This window comes from Prenolepis imparis, unplaced genomic scaffold, assembly GCF_030444845.1.
Source record: "Prenolepis imparis isolate NDT839.2.m4 unplaced genomic scaffold, iyPreImpa1.0 SCAF_7, whole genome shotgun sequence".
Lineage (NCBI taxonomy): Eukaryota > Metazoa > Arthropoda > Insecta > Hymenoptera > Formicidae > Prenolepis > Prenolepis imparis.
The window spans coordinates 14,993,629-15,015,561 of NW_028141165.1; the positions used below are offsets into that span (position 1 = coordinate 14,993,629).

General features: G+C 29.5%; 1 pseudogene across 1 annotated transcript; it reads right to left on the minus strand.

The window, feature by feature from the left end:
* Positions 1-20,781: 20,781 nt before the first annotated feature.
* Positions 20,782-21,577, minus strand: LOC145938215 (ruvB-like 2; annotated as a pseudogene). Its single transcript, XR_014425691.1, has 3 exons — positions 21,481-21,577; positions 21,045-21,383; positions 20,782-20,812 (listed from the first exon to the last, which is right to left on the minus strand). The product of XR_014425691.1 is annotated as a ruvB-like 2 (transcript).
* Positions 21,578-21,933: the final 356 nt, after the last annotated feature.

Consider the following 21,933-nt stretch of genomic DNA (forward strand, 5'->3'; position numbering starts at 1 on the left):
AGATCCTCTTTACACGAGTGAGATCCAGTTTTTCTAGTTTCAACTTGCGAGTGAACTCATTAAAGATAGAGCCTCAGGTATTTTAGATAGAAGAAATTCTTGAGTTTTTCTTGAGTCGTGGAATTTCAAACGGAGCACACAACCCGTGATATATGTATATTCGCGATTAAAGTAAAAGAAATTAAGGAAGTTGAAGAAGAAAAAAAAATAAAATCTTTTTTTTATAATTCGTATTTTTTATAATAGATTCGTAGTTATCGTTTTTTTTTTTTTCCCCCCCATGTAATATCCCGTTTTACAGTATAAAGATACCGTGAAAAATGTGCGATGAAAATTTTTAGAGATACAACGAGATTTAAAGTTCATCAAGGGCGACATCGCAACTCTCTCCCTCCCTCCCTCTTCCCCCCTCTCTCTCTTTCTCTCCTCCTCCTCCTCCCCCCCTCTCTCTCTCGATAATAATTTCACGTCGTTTTTAAATTTTTAGTGCAGCACTTTTGCAAAAATTTTACGATATTAAGGACAAACCATTTTCAGTCGATATACAGGGTGTCTATTTTAATTAATATAGTCGAATATTGCTGAAACTATGGCTGTAACAATAAAATATTTCATACAAAAGTTAAAAGGGTTCGAGGGAAAATTTTAACTAATTGTAAGGTCATTTTTCAAGATTATTTGAAAGTCAACTTAGTTTTTTTAAATAAACCCAATATTTTATATAAATCGATTTCTCGCAATATTTGACATGAAAAGTTATAAGAATAGGATGGCCAAAAAGTGAATAGTTTATGAAATATTTTGTATGTTTAACGTGACATAATTTTACATAAATTATAAAATATCTCATAAAATATTTATTTTTCGATGCTCTCATTTTAATACTTTTATGCACAAAATAATGAGAGGAATCAATTAATGTAAGGAAAATACATAGTTGTTTCCCGGTCCTGTATTTCCGGTCGGTACGCATGATGAAACATTCGACGAAGCGTTTGTATTCGTATTCCTACTGTTAGACAGAGCATGACTTATCCTGTAATAATTGCGTAAGCGAGTGGGCAAGTCACGAGCTAAAAGTTTTTTACAAATTATTGCGAGAAAAAAAGAAGCTAATCCGACAGCAATACCCATTATATATGCAACTACGTATGCATTCGTGCAGAAAAGTCGAAGAAACGGTTAAATGAGTGTGACAGTGATGGAGAGAGCTCTTTCTTCGAAATACATATACATCACTGTGACATATGAATGTATCTTTGATGAAAAATGGGCGAATTAAAAGCGATCGACTGGAAATTTGTTCTGTAAAAAAAAACTCCAATTGCTAATCTTCGAAATTCTAGAGTTCTACTAATGCTAGAAGAATTTTTAACTGCTCTTTCTACTTTTTCTTCTTTCTCTCATAGACCTGAAAGTTTTTTTTTCTGATTCTTTCGAAGAAATAAATGTGACTCGAGCAATCGAATTTTTTTAACGAAGAGAGATGAAAACAATTATATAAATTTGAGAATCTAATTTAATAGAAAATTTATTCCCGCCGATTTCTTTTAATTCAAGGATTTCTCACGAGCATTATTAGCGAGATAACAGACTTTAGGGGAGGGGAGGGGGAATTTTGTTAACATATTGTTATTGAGACACACTTTTCTATGTTATTATACTACTTACATCTTTACCTGTACATATATTTTTGCAAGAGACAATGCATGTATCGTCAATTATCATGCGTTCAAAGTATCCCACATCATACCTCCATTTTGAAAGAAAATTCTGCAAAAAATAAGTAAATTTAAAGGAATCGGAAGGAAAATCTCTCATTTTGTGAGAATAAATAAATTAGGCACAGCATGCAAAATGCAGTCCCGTCCTTTTAGCTTACCTATTTTTTGCAGCAGAAGTATAAAGTAGTTTACGAGTGCACTTACGAGACGATCAGACTCGTCGTAATGTGAGAGATAGCATGCCAGATAAGGATACGATTCTTACCGCAGTTACGGGGGCACGTGTGATATCTTACTATCTAAAGTCTATCGAGGTAATTGCTACGCAAGGCGATCTTAATGTTCACCGCTGTCTACTCTCAATAAAGTGGCTGTCATTCAATAAGTATTTTGAGTTTTATATGTCATTATTCAGTCGAGATTATCCCGATTAATCATTAAATTTTTTTCATTTGTTCCTCGACTCTGCAAGTTTCAATAAATTAAATTTATTTAATTTAAAATTAAGTTAAAATGAACTTTATGATCCTCTAAGTTTATTGAGATTCTTGCAAATTGCCTTCAATAATTTCAAAATAATGAATACAAATAAGATTCAAAAATCCAATTCGAGATGTATTATAAATATAAAAACTGCTATTATTAATTAATCATATAAAGAACGAATAAATATTGTTAAATCTAACGATTGTATCTTAACTATCTAAATAATTTAGTATTTATAAATTATTATTTTATTATTATTATTTTAATTTTTCAGACGTACACAAAAGTTAACAGTTCAAAAGAAGAAACAATTCTCTTTCAAAAATCTGATATTCGACTTCTTTTATACATTATAGACTAGGACAATGACATGTGATTCTGTGTTGAACACCTCAAAATTGAAAGGTCAGGAATCAGGAAGAGTCGCTTATCGACTATTAAATCGCTTAGTCGGTGCAAACCACTTACAATTAGATGTGGTCAAGCGAGAGGAAATCAATCGTTAATGGAAAATGAGACCGAATCAGTTTTGTACGTATATATATATATATGAAGAACACAAGCGAAAAAAAACGCTCTAAATCATATTTATCTTATATTCCGAATTCCTAACGAATTCGAAATTGGCTGCATACTGAGTACTGCTCACTGGTGTATTTTCGAAAGTCACCACTTTTGCACAAAGTGTAAAGAAATATGTAAGTGAGCGAAGAAAATATTGGATGGGGTTTTTTGAAGCGTTGATGAGTACAGAGGGATTGCCTACTGAAAGGAAGATCCTATATAAGATCATTAAATCACGGTCCCCATATTTTTTCTCCTTACAAGTGTCAATGTATAGCGCATTCGTTGATAAGAATGTTATTTCCGGAATCATTCAATTTAATAAGTTATTTTTCTAAGATTTTTTTATCAGAAGAAAAATGCCGCAAACCATAATGTGCTCCATAATTTTTGAGATATCAATTTTTAAAAGTCACAATAACAGTATAATATACTTTCGCCACAAATTGATAATACTATTATACAGGGTGTCCCCGAACTCGCGGATCAACTCTCGTGGGTAGATTCCTGGGATCATTTGAAAACGATTTTTCCTCAGCGAAAATGTCGAGAGAGGTCATCATTTTTTGCATGTTCAATTTTTGTCATCATGTATCTTTGTAATTAAGCCTTATATTAAAATTTTATTACAGTAAACTCTATCTGAAATTAACTGAAGAATGTGATTTTGTTAATATTTTATTTCCACAAGGCTTAGTTTGTGAAAAACCCTTTATTTTCAATCGCTTATACCAAACTCGAAAATTATTGGTGCCTCGACATTTTCGCTGAGGAAAAATCGTCTCCAAATGATCCCAGGAATCTACCCACGAGAGTTGATCGGCGAGTTCGGGGACACCCTGTATATATATAAACTGGCTCACCGAAAACGTAACAGACATATTTTTTGGCATTTAACTATTTGTTCAAAAAACGCTCGGACAGATCAACTTTGTTTTCAAAGGGGACATATTAATTGGCTATTTTCGTTCACCTAACTTCAACCCCAAAAAAGGGGTTAATTTCACCCTAAAAATTTCACCCTAAAAACATGTCTGTTTCGTTTTCGGTGGGCCACTTTGTATATATATATATATATATATATATATATATGGAGCATTCTATGTCAAGTGAGCCACTTTTATTATTGTAAAAAAAACCGACCTTTTTTATTTTTAACAGCTAAATTTTATCCTTAGCATCCCTACACTAAAACCTTTTAAAAAAAGGAGTTACAGAATGTTATTTTTTACGGTTTAAAAATGGCACTTCATTCTATCTTAATATGTGTTTAACAATATGGCGGAACTAAAATCACAAAATAATTCTGCCATTTTAAATTTTGAAAATCTGAGCTCGGATTTCGACCAAAAACTCTGAGTTATATGCAATTTATACGTGCAAAATCCCAAACCTTCCTGTTAATGAGGTTAAGCACATATAATCTGACATATCGAAATAGAATGAGGTGCCATTTTTTAAACCGTAGAAAATAACATTCTGTAACTTTTAAGTTTTAGTGTAGGGATGTTAAGGATAAAATTTAGCTGTTAAAATTGAAAAAAAAAGTCATAACGAATCGTAGTTTGCGACATTTTTTTTTTCGGTAAAAAAATCAAACACCTATCAAATTAAGGAGTTCCGAAAATAACATTCTCCCCCATTCGCTAAATAAAACACTCGGCGAGTCATTCTATTGTTCCGGTAGAATTTTTTTCTACATGCGTTTGAATGATTTCGCACACTTTTGACGCGATACTTATTTGATAAATTTATGTACGACAATCTCCATTGCACCTGAGCGGCCATATTACATGTGAATAATTCGGTGTCGGATTCTTAATCCTCGAGTTGTACCGTTTTTACAATCAACATTCAGAATATTCTCGTATATTGAATGGATGATATTACCTTATTATTCAATATACGAAAATCTTCCATAGAGAATTAAGAATTTTTCTTACATAAATATCTAGATAGTAGTTAATAATATGATTGCAATATTTCATAATAGTTTGGCAGCAGGTTTGATCGGTACATTGCATACAATAAATTGATATTAATTGTGTCCGTAATTATGAGCGCGATATGACGACAAAATGACAACAGAGAGCCGAGCATAATTCGATAATTTTTAAGAGTGTACTTATTTTTCAATAATTTTCTAATAAAAATAGTAAAAACGTTTCTATTTTACCATCTATCTGATCTAAAAATAAAATAGACATTATAAAAATCGGAAAAATAAATAATTAATGATAGATGAATGTTTCATATTTAGCTTTATTAAATGGATGTATCATGGATTATTTAAATATTTACAAAATGGCAGATCTATTTAATTTACGCCCAATCTGCTATTAAACTATTGCAAACTTCATTTGATCTCTATTATTAAAATTCGCTGTTAGTAGATTTTTTCAAAATTCTGTTAAAATTCTATCCCGACATATATTATACAACAAATTTTGATCTCAATTGTATCGTCTTTTTCTGCTAACAAAGTTTGTTTGTGTATAAAATCATCTTTTTTTCCATATATCTGACTATCTAGATATATATATAATTCTCACCGAACCTTTCGATTATTATTTATCATATTCTCGCTCTCTCAAAGACGAATCTTCAGGCCGAACTAGAGTGCGTCGCACAATTGTAATTGTATAGTGATCTAGTATTGTCTAGAGAGAAATATAAGAATCACGTTATACGCAGTAGATGCAGATTGTATATTATTAATAAAAATAGCGAACCCGTGTAATTCATTTTGTCTTTAATTCCTGCGAACATTTCTCTTGTTCGCAGGAAATATCGTGGAGAATCTCCTCAAACTTGATAACTCCACAGATATTTTCACGAACACTATTAATGTCGCGTACCCTCTATGTCAATAGGCTGATCAGGGTGACGGGATAGCTTCATATGCGCAACTGCGTTCGCGCAAGTACATGTAGCGATTGGGCAGCTCATATGATATATATACAGGATATCCCAAAATTAGCGGATCACCTGTTGGCAAATTTCTGAGATCATTTGGAAACGATTTTTCCTCAGCGAAAATGTCGAGAGAAGTCATCATTTTTTGCATGTTTCCAATTTTTGTCTTCATATATCTTTGTAACTAAGCCTTAAATTAAAATTCTATTAAAGTGAAACTTAAAGTAAAACTCTGCTTGAAATTAATTGAAAAATGTGGTTTTGTTAATATTTTATTTCCACGAGGCTTAATTTGCGAAAAACCCTTTATTTTCAATATGACTCGAAAATTATTGGTACCTCGACATTTTTGCTGAGAACAAATTGTCTCCAAATAATCCCAGGAATCTGCCATTAACAGGTGATTCGCTAATTCTGGGACACCCTGTATATATAAAGAGGATATAATTTTTGTTTAAAAATTTTTTTATTTTATCCTAAAAAGCCACTATATTAATAACTATATTGTATTGATTACAATTTTCAAGATTTTCCAATTTTGTCTCGCAATGTTCTGTTATTATATCCCTTTCTTAAAAAAGATATGTAAAGTCGATACTCGCATATATCGGTTTATTGTTGTCGCTTTTCCGCGATGCTCATTGGCTGTCAAGATTCGCGTTGTGCGTTATATTCGTAGCATCGAGAGGCTGTTATCGTGACGGTTAGCAGTTTGACAGTTTGTTTAAAATAAAATTAAATAAATTAGTTTTAAATAATAAATTAGTTTTAAATAATAAATTAATAAATTAGTTTTAAATAATAGGTTATAATACTTTAAACTCGATTAATATTTTTGACAGTTATCAGCTGATTTCTGTCAAAAAATATTAATCGCGGATAAAGTATTATAACATATTATTTCAAACATATTATTTTATTTTATTTTATTTTGAACAAACTGTTAAACTACTAACCCTCGCGATGACAGCCTCTCGATGCTACGAATATAAATCGCACAATGCAAATCGAAACAGTCAATCAGCATCGCGGAAAAGATGCAACAACTATTTGCGAGATTCGACTAAACATGCCTTTTTTAAAAAGGGATGTTATAATATTTTAAATTTGATTAATATTTTTGACAATTATCAGCTGATTTTCGTCAAAAAATATTAATATAATAAGATATTATAACATATTATTTGAATTTGAATGAAACATATTATTATTTTAATATTTTCAACATATTATATACACTCCATAACCGCTATAAAAATGTTATAAAATAAACAATTTCTCACTCACCAATACGTACAATAGCGGAGTTGTAGTACACAGCACACATTGATCTGAAAATAAAATATTCAAATTATATATATACATATGTGTGTCGAATATCTTATAAACAATGTAGTTTAGAAAAAATGTTTCTATATTGCATACCTCACAGTTGCTCCGCTGTCGCCCGATGCCTCCCCGGGCCTCCTCCTCCTCCTCTCTTGATCGACGTCACTGCTCCTTCGTAGCACTCACGACATTCGCGAAAACACAAATAATTACGATTGTCCGACACTTTACACGGCACTCCCGACACGCGAAACTTTACACGGCACTCCCGATGCGCGACACTTTACACGGCACTCCCGACACGATGCATGAATCGCACTGTGTATCGCAATGCAACCTGTAACAATTAAAATACATACATATATTAGAATAATCTTATTATTTCGCATTATAACATACACAATATAAATATGTGAGATAAAATATTTAATTAACAACTTTTCGCTTTATTAATATTTTTTGACAGAAATCAGCTGATTTAAGCGTTAATTTGCTAATTAATTTTTAGAATAATAATATGTTTTAAATAATATGTTACATAATACTTTAAACTCGATTAATATTTTTGACAGTTATCAGCTGATTTCAGTCAAAAAATATTAATAAAAAATAAAGTATTATAACATATTATTTACAGCATATAGCTGTTTTAATTTTTATAACATATTATTATTTTCAAATTTAATTAGCAAATTTTTTTAATTAGCAATTTTTGCTTTATTAATATTTTTTGAAAGAAATCAGCTGATTAAAGCGTTAATTTGCTAATTAATTTAAAAAAAAAAATATGTTATAAAAATTAAAATAATATAATATGTTTAAATAATATGTTATAATTCCTTAAACTCGATTAAAATTTTTGAAGGTTATCAGCTGTATTCTATCAAAAAATACTAATCGCAAATAAGGCATTATAATATATTATTTACAACATATTACTATTTCAATATTTTTAACATATTATTATTTTAAAATTTCATTAGCAAAATAACGTTTTAATAATATTTTTTTACAGAAATTAACTCATTAAAGTGTTAATTTGCTAATTTTTAAAATAATATTATGTTATAAAAATTAAAATAATAATATGTTTTAAATAAAATGTTATAGTACTTTAAATTATTAATCTTTTTTGACAGTTCTCAGCTGATTTCTGTCAAAAAATATTAATCGCTGATAAAGTATATATTATAAGTATATATATTATAATTGCAGCATATATTATTTACAACATATTATTATAATTAAAATAATATTTTGTAAGTAACATAGTATATTATAATACTTTATTCGCGATTAATATTATTTGACAGAAATCAGTTTGAGTTTAAAGTATTGTAACATATTATTTAAAACATAATATATTATTTTATTTAATTTTTTTGGACACACTGTCAAACTGCTAACCCTCGCGATGACAGTTGCTCGATGCTATATAAATATAACGCACAACGCGAATCGAGAATCGAGACAGCCAACCATCGCGGAAAAGCGAAACAACAATGTCAATTACATGCCTTGTTTAGAAAGGGATTAGAACAACACAATAAACAATTGTTTATGACTTTTGAACCGCTCAACTACAAACTAAAGGAAAATCACTACAAACAGCTACAAACGATTCTAAAGAAGACTGCGCAAGCGGATTTGCGATATCTTTAAAATTAACAAATTTACCTCTTGGACGAATAAACAATTGTTTATAACTTTTGAACCGCTCAACTACAAACGAAAGCAAAATCACTACAAACAACTACAAACGATTCTAAAGACAACTGCGCAAGCGGATTTGCGATATCTCAATTTCGGGTGCGAGTCATTTTTAAAATTCTTTTATTTATTAATTGATAAAACTACAAACGAAATTATTGTTGCTACAAACAACTACAAACGAAATGCTATCGTTTTCCGTTTTAAAAAATTAATTTTTAAAAAGTCGGGTGCTAGGTTCACATAGCTATATACATATATTGCATGTTTTCTTGCACTTCTTGCATTAGAACGGCTTGGTATGTCTGACCACATTGTTTTTACTACTTATGTTTGTACTACTTACGTGTAGACAAAACTATAGATTCGTAAAGATTAAACTACATTTGTGTTATTATATTGCATTATATATTGTGTATATATATATTGCATGTTTTCTTGCACTTTCTGCATTAGAAGGGCTCGGAATGTCTGACCATATTGTTTTTACTATTTATGTTTGTACTACTTATGCATCGAAAAGACTATAGATTCGTAAAGATTAAAGTACATTTGTGTTATTATATTGCATTATATTGTGTACATATATTGCATGTTTTTTTTCACTTTTTGAATTAGAGCAACTCGGTATGTCTGACCACATTGGTTTTACTACTTATGTTTGTACTACTTGTGCGTAGACAAAACTATAGATTCGTAAAGATTAAAGTACATTTGTGTTATTATATTGTGTATATATATTACATGTTTTCTTGCACTTTCTGCATTAAATAGGCTCGGTATATCTGACATTGTTTTTACTACTTATGTTTGTACTACTTATGCACCGAAAAAACTATAAATTCGTAAAGATTAAAGTACATTTGTGTTATTATATTGCATTATATTGTATAATATATTGCATGTATAATATATTGCATGTTTTCTCGCACTTCTTGCATTAGAACGGGTTGGTATGTCTGACCACATTGATTTTACTACTTATGCATTGAAAAGGCTATCGATTCGTAAAGATTAAAGTACATTTGTGTTATTATATTGCATTATATTGTGCATATATATTAGCTATGTGAACCTAGCACCCGACTTTTTAAAAATTAATTTTTTAAAACGGAAAATGATAGCATTTCGTTTGTAGTTGATGTTTGTAGTAACAATAATTTCGTTTGTAGTTTTATCAATTAATAAATAAAAGAATTTTAAAAATGACTCGCACCCGACATTGAGATATCGCAAATCCGCTTGGGCAGTCTTCTTTCGAATCGTTTGTAGTTGTTTGTAGTGATTTTCCTTTCGTTTGTAGTTGAGCGGTTCAAAAGTTACAAACCATTGTTTATTCGTCCAAGAGATAAATTTGTTAATTTTAAAGATATCGCAAATTCGCTTGCGCAGTCTTCTTTAGAATCGTTTGTAGTTGTTTGTAGTGATTTTCCTTTCGTTTATAGTTGAGCGGTTCAAAAGTTATAAACAATTGTTTATTCGTCCAAGAGCTAACTTTGTCAATTTTTAAGATTTTTCAAATTCGCTTGCGCAGTCTTCTTTAGAATCGTTTGTTTCTATTCTGCTGGTTCTATTCAGCTATAAACGATTCTAAAGAAGACTGCGCAAGCAAATTTAAAAAATCTTAAAAATTGACAAAGTTAGCTCTTGGACGAATAAACAATTGTTTATAACTTTTGAACTGCTCAACTACAAACGAAAGGAAAATCACTACAAACAACTACAAACGAAATGCTATCATTTTCCGTTTTAAAAAATTAATATTTAAAAAGTCGGGTGCTAGGTTCACATAGCTGAATAAACATTATATATTATAAAACATTCGTAATATAAATTTATTGTAAAAGTATGAATTAAAACAATAAAATGTGTTTAATAGTTTCAATAGTTTAGTGACGAAAACTCGATATTACTCTTTTTTCACTACTCCGAGATTGAGAGCAATTATTTTTATAAATTTAATATTATAAAGAAGAGCAACACCCTGGACGATTTAGTAAAAGATTTAGGTTATCACACACACACACACACACACACACACACACACACACACACACACACACACACAACCATAAAGAAATACTGATATATATTCGAGATAAAATGGGTAACAAAATAAAAAAAGTAAAAATAGTATTTAAAAATAGTATTTAATTGTGTTATTCAAAACAAAGATGCATACATCATTTTATCGTTAACGATAAAAAGATAATAACAAAATTTCAAATAATCTATTCAATAAAATGCAGCTGTTAATAATAATAACTTCATCTGCAAATTATACATAATTAATATATTATAATTAATATATATAATAATTATATATAATTAATATACATATATTTAATTATATATAATTAATATATATATAATTATAGTTCTTCTGATCTGCGAATAATAGATATTATAAAAAATATATCAGAAAATTACGATCACGAATTTATTTCTTAGAAAAATTATCGCAAATGTTCCAAATTATCACGAACTAGAACATTTGACGATTTCGTTTTTTTTCGATAGGTAAAATGTTGATCTTCCGATAACTAACTATAAGATCAATATTTTCTAGATTGCTAATAAATTCTAAAATTATACAAAAACTTCATATTTAGTTCAAGCAGACTTCGATTTCAATAAATTATGTTATAAAAATATCGAAGAAATTACGCATTTTTAAGCAAAAAGAAAATATATCAAATTTGACTGTAAAATGCTTCAAATTATTAAAAAGATTTTAAAAACTAATTTATTTTTAATTACCTAAAAATTGCTTTTAAAAACTAATTATTAAATAAAAATATTTCTCTCTTAAATTTGATTGAGGTTTAAACCTTTCTTAGAGAGCATTCTTAAAGATTTGATCTTGTACATAACTCTTTTATACAAAACCATTTTGTTTTATTTTCAAATTTTCAGTATATATTTAAATATTGTATTATGTTTTTACGAATTTTTCGGGACCAAACAGAAATTATTTTGTTTCTAGAGTGGGCCATTTCATAATAGTACAATATTTGTATATTTTAATATATAACACAGAAATAATCGCCAGAAAGTTTTAATCGTGTTCATGAATATGTAAATGTACACACATGAACAAAAAAAACAAAAATATTTTACACTTTTACTTGCTTGTCATATATTTTTTAGTTTTTTTTTTAAAGAAAATTATGTACTTTATTGTTTTAACGAAAAAGTTAACATATTTTTCTTTCTTAAATCTTTTTTTATATAAAGTTAACATATAATTTCTTAATTCCTTTGTCGGAATTGCGCTCTAATTAATTTCTGGCGATTAATCTACATATACAGGTAATGTTATACATATATTGTATATACATGCAATACACTCACCGATACGGTGCGGAGCTTTATAGTATACAAAGAGTTTCTTGATCTATAACATATAAAAAACACAAATTATATTTATATACAAAATAAAAATTTAAACAAATTTATATAAATTATATATATGTATATATATAATTATATAAATTATATATTTATTTATATATTTATATAATATTATATAAATTTCTCTCAATTACTATCTGATGCTTACCGCATGGTTGCTTCGCCGTTGCCCGATGCCACCCCGGGCCTCCTCCTCGTAGAAGCTTCGAAACACTTGCACTCGTTACTTTTTTTCGCTCGCGTCGCGGCGACGCCCAGATTTTAGATATCACATTTTCGACGCGTTTTAAAATGCGAGAATCGCGAGAGCTTATTCGCGCGCGAATAGAACCGATGCTCTGTTTTCGCGTCGCCGCTTTTTTCGAGGCCAACTTATCGGAGGTGGGCCTAACCTCAACGAACGACGATGATGCGACTCCCCCGCAACGCACTCAGGTTAGGTCAGGAGTCGCCGATATTCCAAGAAATGGGCACTACATTTCACTATGTTTTATATTTCACAATTAACGACATAGAAATCGCGAATCGACAACGCCGAAAAACTCCGGAAACTCGCGTCGAAAGCGGAAATTCGATCCGACCGTGTACTTAATGAAGTCGCCTGCGTATCGACTCGCCCGTGCGATCGCGATCACGATGTCGGTACACGATTTCGCGACGCGATCAGATTTATACGATAATTAAGCACGTTAAAACACTAATCTCACACTCGTACTGTCGCGGACCGACGATGAGCGCGCAAACGTCGATCACGAACAACGAAAATGCACCTAACAACAACTGTACAGGTGACGGACGCCGGACTGGCACTGCCAGTTACGAGACGCGCAACACGTCACACGTTGCGACAAGATGGCCGAATCCCAAGTCGTATAGTGGTGGGGGTCGCAGCGTATGTATGGCGTATGCGAGCTCGGAGCGCAATACGCCAAGGTCGGGTTGCCCGGACCGCGCAGCCGACCCCCACCACTACAACTTGGGACTCGGCCATCTTGTCGCAACGTGTGACGTGTTGCGCGTCTGCGCGTCTCGTAACTGGCAGTGTCAGTCCGGCGTCCGTCACCTGTACAGCTGTTGTTAGGTGCATTTTCGTTGTTCGCGATCGACGTTTGCGCGCTCATCGTCGGTCCGCGACAGTACGAGTGTGAAATTAGTGTTTTAACGTGCTTAATTATCGTATAAATCTGATCGCGTCGCGAAATCGTGTAGCGACATCGTGATCGCGATCGCACGGGCGAGTCGATACGCAGGCGACTTCATTACACGGGCGAGTGTACTACACGGTCGGTTCGAATTACCGCTTTCGAAGCGAGTTTCCGGAGTTTTTCGGCGTTGTCGATCCGCGATTTCTACGTCGTTGAATTGTGACATATAAAACATAGCGATCGGCGACTCCTGACCTAACCTGCGTCGCGGGGGAGTCGCCGCATCATCGTCGTTCGATGAGGTTAGGTCCACCTCCGATAAGTGGGCCTCGAGAAAAGCAGCGACGCGAAAACAGAGCATCGGTTCTATTCGCGCGTGAATAAGCTCTTGCGATTCTCGCGTTTTACTGAAACGCGTCGAAAATGTGGTTTTTAAAATCCGGGCGTCGCCGCGCGTCGCGAACGAAAAAAAGTAACGCGAGTGCAAGTGTTTCGAAGCTTCTACGAGGAGGCCCGGGGTGGCATCGGGCAACGGCAGAGCAATCATGCGGTAAGCAGATTATAATTAAAAGAAATTTATATAATATATAAATATATATATTAAATAAATATATAAATAATAAATTATATAAATAAATATATTATATAATTTATATATAATTACATATATGTATATATAATTTATATAAATTTATTGTTCAAATTTTTATTTTGTATATGCATCTTAATTGCGTTTTTTATATGTGATAGATCAACGCTTTGTACTGAAGAGCTCCGCACCGTATCGGTGAGTGTATTGCATGTATACATATATGCATAACATTATCTGTACATGTAGATTAATCGCCAGAATTTAATTAAAGCACAATTCCGAAAAAGGAGTTAAGAAATAATATGTTAACTTTATATAAAAACAGATTTAAGAAAATATATGTTAACTTTTTCATTAAAACAATAAAATACATAAGTTTCTCTAAAAAAAAATATATATATATGTATATATATATACATATATGACAAGCAAATAAGTGTTAAATATTTTAGTTTTTTTTTGTTCATGTACATTTACATATTCATGAACACGATTAAAACTTTCTGGCGATTATTTCTGTGTTATATATTAAAATATACAAATATTGTACTATTATGAAATGGCTCACTCTAGAAACAAAATAATTTCTGTTTGGCCCCGAAAAATTCGCAAAAACATAATACAATATTTAAATATACATATACTGAAAATTTGAAAATTAAACAAAATGGTTTTGTATAAAAGAGTTATGTACAAGATCAAATCTTTAAGAATACTCTCTAAGAAAAGTTCAAACCTCAATGAAATTTAAGAGAGCAATATTTTTATTTAATAATTAGTTTTTTAAAGTAATTTTTAGGTACACAGTTGAAAAATTTCTGTTAAATTTAACAGATATCACCTGTCCCAAACGGTCCACAGAAATTTTTGTGTTAATTTAACATAATACGGATATGTTAAATGATGACACGAATACTGTGTTAATATTTTAACACAAAATAAATGCAAACTCCAACTAATTTGAAATAAATTTTATATAAAATTAACATAATTTTAATGTAAAAATTAACTAAAAAAAAAATGGTTAATTTTACCCGTGTGGAAAATAAAAATCATCAGTATCCTACAACTGTCTAGTTATATTAGCTAATAATCAGATAGAATTGTAATGCTTGTGGTTAATTATTAATATATTGATATTATATTTTTTTACTTTACCTTTGCAATCGCTGAAAAATCTCGGTACCTTCGAAGATTCGATCCTGGAATCTTCACATTATGATCTGTGCGCGTTATTCACTGCGCCAAATTCGAATTGATACATTCAGTAAATTTGTTACTTATATAAAAAGTTTAAATGGTATACAAAATAATTTTCATTTTTAATTAAAGTTTTTTGCTAGACAAGTATGAGGTGATAATTAGATAAGTTTTAAATAACGCCATCTATAACTCAGAATAACTAGATAATATATAGGTAGAAATTGGATATGTATTATGAGAAACATGATTTTTTTTTTTACTTAAAACTGACTAGTATTTAGCTAGTAGGTATCTAATAACTATATAATTTTTGTAGTTGAATACGATATCATGGTTAACTCCAAATAACTATGTAATCACTGACTAAGCATTTAAAGTATGACATACATGGAAAAATCTGGCAAGTGATAATAATATTACTAGCTAGATATTCAATATAGTTTAGAATAGCTAGCCACAAGCATTTGCCTCAGTTTCATGAGACAATTTTCCACACGGGTACATTTTATCATCCCCATTTATATTATAAAGTAAAATTAACATTTTTTTTCTGTAAATTTTAACAAATAAATCTTGTTACTAATAATACGGAACATATTTATTGTGTAATATTAAAAATAGATGCACAGTGTGTTATTTTTACATTTTTTTTCAGTTCTGATAATTTAACAATTGAGTTTAATTAACAGAACAGCAATATGTTAAATTAACACATGAATGTGTTAAATATTTAACACAAAATTTTAACGGGCATTTTTTTTAACAAGGAAACACAAATTTTTCAACTGTGTAATTAATAATAAATTAAAAATAAATTAGTTCTTAAAATCGTTTTAATAATTTGATTTTACAGTCAAATTTGATTTATATTTTTTTCCGCTGAAAAATGCGTAATTTTTTTGATATTTTTATAACAATTTATTGAAATCGAAGTCTGCTTGAACTAAATATGAAGTTTTTGTATAATTTTAAAATTTATTAGCAATCTAGAAAATATTGATCTTATAGTTAGTTATCGGAAGATCCACATTTTACCTATCGAAAGAAACGAAATCGTCAAATGTTCTAGTTCGTGATAATTTGGAACATTTGCGATAATTTTTCTGAGGAATAAATCCGTGATCGTAATTTTTTGATATATCTATCATTCGCAGATCAGAGATTCTTCTCTTTCTAATGAAGAACTATAATTATAGGTATTTACATATATTAATATACATATATAAATTGCACATGAAGTTATTATTATTAAAAAAATCGAATTTTATTGAACAAATTATTCGAAATTTTGTTATTACTAGAACAACACAAGCACGCACTAAGCGCCATTTTTTTATTTTATATTAAAAAGAATATTTAAAAAAAAATAATATAAAAATATTTAAACTCGATTAATATTTTTTGACAGAAATCAGCTGATAACTGTCAAAAATATAAATTGAGTTAAAAAAGAATTATAACATACTATTTAAAATATATTATTATTTTAATTTACAAAACATTATTTTAAAATGTAATTAGCAAATTAACGCTTTAATTAGCTGATATCTGTCAAAAAATATTAATCGCAGATAAAGTATTATATTATATATACAGATAAAGGAGAGTATATTATAATATATTATTTACAACATATTTCTATTTTAATTTTTTTAATATATTATTATTTTTAAATTTAGTTAGCAAATTTTTACTTTATTAATATTTTTGTCAAAAATAACAATCGAGTTTTAAGCATTATGAAATATTTAAAACATTATTATTTTAATTTTTATAACATATTATTGTAAAATTTAATTTTTGAATTAACATTTTAGTCAGCTTATTTCTGTCAAAAAATATTAATACCTATTGCGTTAATTTGCTAATTATATTTTAAAATGTCAAAAAAATTAAAATGTTAATATGTTGTAAATAACATATGTTATAATACCTTATCCGCGATTAATATTTCTTGACAGAAGTCAACTGATTGAAGCGTCAGGTTGCTAATTAAATTTTAAAATATTAATTTGTTATAAAAATTAAAATAGTAATGTTTAAATAATATGTTACAATACTTTAAACCTGATTATTATTATTACAGTTATCAGCTGACTTCCGTCAAAAAATATTAATTGCAGATAAGGTATTATAACATACATAATTTACAACATATTACTATTTAATTTTTTACAACATATTATTGTTTCAAAATTTAATTATCAAATTTTGGTTTTATTAATATTTTTTGACAAAAATCAGCTGATAACTGTCAATAATATTAATTGAGTTTGAAGAATTATAACATATTATTTGAACATATTTCTATTTTAAAACATATTACATTTTAATATTTTTAAAATATTATTATTTCAAAATTTAATTAGCAAATTAATGCTTTATTAATAATTTTTGGCAGATATCAGCTGATTAAAAAAGCATTATAATTTGCTAATTAAATTTTAAAATAGTAAGATGTTATAAAAATTAAAATGGTAATATGTTTTAAATAATATGTTATAGTTCTTTTAATTCGATTAATATTTTTGACAGTTATCAGCTGATTTCTGTCAAAAAATTTTAATCAAGTTTAAACAAAATATAAAAACATTCTTTTTTATAGAAGATCGAGGAATGGCGCGCGCGTAGTGCGCGCTTGTGTTGTTCTAGTATAATAAATTCTCTAAATATACATATACATATACAATAAAGATATAATATAAATAAATGAAGAGATATTATTTATCTCTTTATAGAAGAACGTGATGCCAGCGAATAGCATGAGACTACAACAGAATTTTTTTTTTTTTTTTTTCGTGAATGCGCAAATTGTTGATTATTACATATGGTAGTAAAAGTATAATAATCAGTGTAATTTACATTTTACCAAGATTTTAAAATAGCATACACAAAAAAATAGAGAAAGTACCCGTGCATTTCCTATTCTGTCATAGTCAAATCATTTAGCCAATCAAAAACCGTAAAATGATCGTGATGATATCAGACTTTGTTATGCGGAATGACTGCGCATGTGCAAAGACCGCAGACGGACTGGGTCTTATATTACAGTCATTTTACAGCTGTTGATTGATTATAAAGGGAAAAGGATAGTTTTCGAGATATTTTAAGAGTGTGCTAAAGCTAAAAAGCCATCTGAAGTGCCGTTTCATCAAAATATCTTTTTTTTCGAAATGGCATCTTAGGGCGCAGTCCCATGGTGCGGAACATGCGGAATGCGGAATTGGCGGAACGAAAGTTCGTCCAATCACAGACATTCCGTCAATTGCGTTCCGCTGAAATGCATTTTCCTATGTCCCATGGAGCGGAAAACGCGGAAGCGCAATTGGCGCTGGCCAATCACAAGATTCTTTCTCATAGATTCTTTTGTTATCTCTATCGGAACAGTGTATATTGGCTCACGCAGATTACGCTTCCGCGTTTTCCGCTCCATGGGACATAGGAAACCAAATTTATGCGGATCGGATTCACATATATATGCATACATCCGTCAAAATTCATGAATTCCATAGCCTTTCGAAACTGATAATAATTGTTAATTGCTATGAACTTTATCTCGAGGACAGGCAAAATTTCTTCTTTCTTTGCTAAATATAGGTCGCATCTAATATATTTTCGTTTTCTTTTAATATTTTCATTTCTTTCTGCGCGATTATATATATACAATATATGAATAATATATAACTTATTTATAATCTTGTGGCGTATATATTCGCAAATAACGAGAAACAATTAAAAAGAAAAAATATAAAAGTAAAAACAAATTATATAATATAAATTAAACTAAATAAATATCTCTCTTTCATTTAATTTTCAATATTGCCTTTTTTTAACTGCTAAAACATTATGATCGTTTGCGTGTTTAATTTATTATATGTTATTCGTTTTTACTTTTATATATATTTTTTAATATCTGTTATTAGATCTGTATTTATTTATTATTTTTTCTATCTTTTATATCCAATGACATTTTTTAAATTATTTATAATTTTGTTGAAAATTATCCAAAGTAATGATCACGAACGTCCGCTAATGTTTTTACTCGTGTTTTTGTCTTTTTGATTAACGCACATACACGCACAAGTAATTCCGCAAATAAATTCGGATAAAATAGAACTTGCGGATAAAAATCGGCGGAACGAACGTAAAACAAGTCGAACCAATAACGAGCGTTCCGCCAATTCCGCAATCCGCATGTTCCGCACCATGGGACTGCGCCCTAAGGGTGAAAACCCATGCAGCGGAATAGCAGAACGAGGAATCAGCGGATCGCCAATCACGGAATTATTCCCATAGAGCTCGACGAAGGGTTCTATCGGAATAACTCGGTGATTGGCGATCCGCTGGTTCCGCGTTCTGCTATTCCGCTGCATGGGTTCGCACCCTGAGAATTTTTAGCTTGTGTTTTCTCGCCTCTGACGTCACAATTTCAACATGGTCGGCGAGGAGCCAGGAGCCTGAAAGATCTTTATCGATTAAATAATAAGTTATTTAATGTAAAGATAAATAACAATATATAAATTATAATAAATAATATTTTGATAGTATAATCAATAACCAATACTTCAAAAATAAATCAAACAAGAAAACTCTATTATAATAAGAATAAAAAAAACACGAATTACCAAATATCATATTAATCATATTATTAAAAATATCTTATAACTTTCGATCATCACAGACCATGAGTTTAACTAGAACAATCTTAGATAGGAAGCCTTATTCTCTATAGAAAAGATGTTATCGAAAAAACTACTTATTAAACGACAAAAAATAATTTAAATCCCTTCTGAAAAAGCAATCCTGAAACATTTGATGATTGTAGAGAGCTTGTCTAAAATTTCCTGTTTGGTTTGGTGATTATTTATGTTTGTTTCGTTTAAACCTAACATCATAATTATAATTATACCAATGAACACTATATGTCAATTTATGACAGTTGTATTTTTTTTTTTGCAACTGTATAACAATTTTCTATTTCTTTAAATTTTTATTTGTTGTACAATATTTGGGCACACTTTTTATATGGCGTATTTTAAATTTGAAAAGATTTTTCTATAGTAATTAATTTATTTCCAATAAATGTTATTATACAAAAGTACAAAATTTAATTTAAAAAAATTCGATTTATGTACTTCTCTAGTGTATTCTTACAAAGAAACGTCTATACTTTCTTCCAGTTAAAATAAACTTTAGTTACGAGAAATAATATATATAATAATTATATATCTTTCTACTTACAGAATTCATTGAACATAAAATCATCTTGATATTCTTTGAGAAATTGCGTAGATCTACTTTCATCGAGGAATAAAGAATAAACACGTTTTACACATCGTCGATACTGACCTGAGCATAATTGATTGAAAAATTACAACAATATCATGGAATATGTGACATAATATATAATATATTATACATATAATAAATTGTACCGAATGTGCACTACACTCACTTTTATCTTTTATTTTTCTTCGGCGAATGACAAGAGAAGCCGTTGTAATTAATTGTATCGCATATTTCAATGACGTTTACAAAGCGATCCTAGTTAACATGTAAGAGCATCATCGGCCATTTCACAATCTTCCTCTATGTATCTTATTTTCAAAATTTTCTTCAGTTCTCTCTCCTAATACAGACTCGTTAGAATAATAATCATACTATCCAATAAATCGATTGGAATACCATGAGATACCTCTTATAATTCGTACCTCTGATTCTCGTGAAATCTGCGGGATCATGAAACGTTAAATAATAGCTACTTCATTATAATATTTATTGATATACTATACTATCATATACTACTCAAATAAAAAAAAAAAAAAAATAGGAAACACTTTTCATATCCTAAAAATTGGACTATTTTCAAATCGCTGAAATTCGGCGAAAAATCATCGGACAAAAAATTTAAAAAACAATTTTTAGGATAAAGTGTTCCCTAATTTTAATTTGCCAACTTACATTCCAACGCCAGTTGCTAATCTATCAACTTGAATCTCTATGATTTCACCTTCTATAATTTCTGTTTCTTCTTTTGATTCTGACTCCAATGGATTTTTTAATGGTCTGAATTAACACTTCTGTCTTGTTCATTCTAAAGGAATAAATTTCAGGACTCGCCACTGATGTAAAAGGAGTATCTAAACCTAAGGCTTGCGCCATTCCTATAGCAATAGCTGTCTTTCCTGTACTAGATTGTTCAGCTAAGAGCGACCTGCTATTTTACTATCTTTTATCATCTCCAGAATAATACCAGCAGCACCTGCGTGCCATAAGCTGGCCAACCACACCTTGGAATACCTATAATAAAGTATGTAATTAATAATAACAAAATTTAGATAATTATTTTATTAGTTGTAATTAGGAAAAGTATCCTTGGACAATGTCAAATAATTACATTACGAGGCTCGAAACTATCATTCAGTCCTAAACCTCTGATGAGAATGAACACCAATACGTTCTATTTTAGTAATTTCACGAACATTTTTAGACATTAGCAACAACCTGAAATAGAAAATAATAATATAGAACGAAAGTCTGCACATTGCAAATTTTGCGATAAAATTGATTAAACATTTCATTACTTTTATGTTGATATAAAGCAAAATAACATCAATATTCAAGTTTTTATAAAAAATTAATTGAAAGGAAATATGTAAGTTTACTAATATTTTCACATACAAAACGTAATGCAAAAATAAAATTAAACTATATAAATAACACACAAAAAAATATAAAATTTATTTTAGATAAACCAAAAGAAGTATAGGTTAACCGACTCCGAAAAAGACTATATTTGTTGCAAGTTATAAAATTACATTTTATTTAACTGTTTGTAATAAATTTACTT